Consider the following 3,150-nt stretch of genomic DNA (forward strand, 5'->3'; position numbering starts at 1 on the left):
CTATATGGACCTATATTGATAAAGTGAAATCTCTTATGCTGTCTAGGTTTGTCATAGCTTTTCATCAGTCAGACAAATAAGTCACTTGTCTTGTGTGCAAGCAACTCACTGATAAATATAATAATGATTTAGTTCAACATTTTAAAAAATCACGTTCCACAAGAAAATTATCAACATTTTAAGTAAAGACAGGGTTCTATCTGGCAATTTCACAACTTACTTTACTCCTTTCACTTTAAGTATGCTTGTTTGAATCTCCTAAGCAAACAAGCCACTTCAGGAAAAGAAATGTATATTTCCTAAAATCACTTTTCATCCCATACATAAGATGACTGTGCATGTTTGTTTATACTTAAGCTAGTGTATTTATTAACACTATTCTCTTTCACTCTAGAAAATAATCAGATCTGGTATATAATATGGCAAGATTTTCATACAAGGTTTAGAATTAACTGTTTAAAAGTGTAGTATAGGAAGCTGATTTACTCAATGGATGTGTTTCTCCAACACTCACCCTGATTGACTCCATGCTTAGTCAATATTTCTCATTCTAACCTGTCTTTTTTTTTTTCAGGCAAACTCACTGAGTCTTCACTGCATTAGACCATGAAATATACCAATAACATCACTGAATTCATTCTCTTGGGACTTTCCCAGAACATGAAAATCAAACAAGTGTGCTTCCTACTCTTCTTATTTTGTTACATAGCTATTTGGATGGGAAACTTGCTCATCATGATTTCTATCACATGCAGTCAGCTAAATGATCAACCCATGTATTTCTTCCTGAATTATCTTGCTCTATCAGATCTGTGTTATACGTCAACAGTGACACCCAAGTTAGTCACTGACTTGCTGGCAGAACGTAGCACAATTTCATACACTGCCTGCATGGTGCAGCTTTTTGCCATGCACTTCTTTGGGGGGATTGAAATCTGTGTCCTCACCGTGATGGCCTATGACCGATATGTGGCCATCTGCAGGCCCCTGCACTACGCCGTCATCATGAGCAGGCCCAGACGCCATGCCATGGTCAGTGCTTGTTGTGCTGGGGCATTTCTGCACTCCTTTGTCCAGGCCTCCTCACCATTAACTTGCTGTTCTGTGGTCCCAATGAAATAGATCACTATTTCTGTGATGTGTATCCTTTGCTGACACTGGCCTGCACAGACACCTACAGAGCTGGGATCCTAGTGGTGGCCAATGCAGGCATGATGGGGTTGGTGATCTTTGTGGTCGTGATGCTGTCCTACATTTTGATATTATACACCATCAAGGCTTACCCTACAGAAAGCCGGTACAAAGCTCTTTCCACCTGTAGTTCCCACATCACAGTTGTGGTTCTGGGCTTCGTGCCTGTTCTATTCATTTACATTAGACCGGCCACAACGTTTCCAGAAGACAAGGTGTTTGCTCTCTTCTACACCATCATCGCTCCCATGTTCAACCCTCTGATTTACACTCTCAGAAATGCAGAGATGAAGAACGCCTTGAGGAAGGTGTGGTGCCAGAAACTGCTTTTGATTGCAAGGCAAAGCATCTGAAATCACTTTGCTTCCTCATTACACATCTTATTCAAGTGATATTTGCTTACTTTAGTTTAATAAACAATGGACTTTGCTCTAGAAAAACTAAGCATAAACACTAGCATCAGTTGAAATCCTTTTTCTATCAATCCATGTTTCTGATTAACATCTTCCCCTAGTAACAGGAGTCATCATTTCCTTGTTGAAGTGACACTTCGCTTTTTTTTTTCTCTTTCCATAAGTCGCTAAATGGATGTTACCATTTTAATTTCCCCATACTTTGGTTCCATGAAACAAATCTCCAAGTGTACATAAGCTACAATCATGCTGATCATCCCAGACAGAAAGTCCATAGAACCTTGCTATACTCCCTTCACTCTCACAAAAAAGGAGTATCAGAAATTAAAGTCTTATTTTCTATTCAGCTGAGGACGTCCCATAGTCATTGCCCTATTTGAAAAGCAAAATTTAGTTATGTAGGAACTGAACAACAAAAATATGATTTATGTGAGAATCACTATATAAAAATTGGAACATGTTTCTAAAGTGATTTTAATGAAATCATCTTAAAATGACAAAAATTAATAATTATATAACCTTTTACCATAACAATATCTTCATATATATTGAAACATTAGTTTGGAAATAAAAAGGGTAGCTATATGATTTATTGCTCAAATTGAGATAATTTGAGTGTAAAAAAGAGGAGTTCTGCTACTAGTTATGCTGAAACAATGGACATAAAATGGGATTGTATCAAGCAAGTAGGATGTTTACCTACTTTTCAATGTCTGAGATGTATGGATATTCTTCTAGTGAAAAGGTTAGTGGCAGGAACATTGCAGATCTGCATGTTATCTTAGTTGAAGTCAATGGGGTTTTGAAAACAGAAGTAAATGATAGTACTGAAACTATTCGATCCAGTGTATACTTCTGGTTTTCCATTACCATCACGTTGCCGTGCCCTCCTCAGGGGATCTTCCCCACCCAGCGATCCAGCCCAGGCCTCCTGCGTCTCCTACATTGCAGGCGTATTCTTTACTAGTGCCATCTGGGAAGCCCAAAACAAAAGGTACACATTTTCACTTTCCATAGAATTTCTATACACTTTGATATCCCTAGATATATATAGAATCAAAAAGCATCTCTTTTCAAATAACTGAATTTTATTTTTTTTCTTAATTCTTTAGCAAAATAAAATTCATTGGACATCATGAAAATAGCTCGAAGGGGAGGAATAATGTATTATGTTGCACATGTATAGGGGCTTCCTAGGTGGAGCTAGTGGTAAAGAACCCGCCTGCCAATGCAGCCAACGGAAGATATGTGGGCTCAGCCCCTGGGTGGGGAGGAGCTCCTGGAGGTGGGCAGGGCATCCCACTCCAGTATTCCTGCCTGGAGAATCCTGTGGACGCAGGAGCCTGGCGGGCTGTGGGTCATGGGGTCGCAGAGAGTCAGACACGACTGAAGCAGCTTAGCAGCAGCAGCAGCACGTGTGAAGGGAAAAAATTATAGATAGACTGAATATGCAAATGGATGTAAATGTAAATATGCAAATATGTAAGTGTAAATATGTAAATATAAAATGTAAATATGTAGATGAATCCATATAGGGAAAGACAAA

At 38.9% G+C, this 3,150-nt stretch overlaps 1 pseudogene; it reads left to right on the forward strand.

Annotated features, from left to right (window-relative positions):
- Positions 1 to 606: 606 nt before the first annotated feature.
- LOC122702683 lies at positions 607 to 1,544 on the forward strand (annotated as a pseudogene).
- Positions 1,545 to 3,150: the final 1,606 nt, after the last annotated feature.

Source organism: Cervus elaphus, chromosome 1 (assembly GCF_910594005.1).
Source record: "Cervus elaphus chromosome 1, mCerEla1.1, whole genome shotgun sequence".
Lineage (NCBI taxonomy): Eukaryota > Metazoa > Chordata > Mammalia > Artiodactyla > Cervidae > Cervus > Cervus elaphus.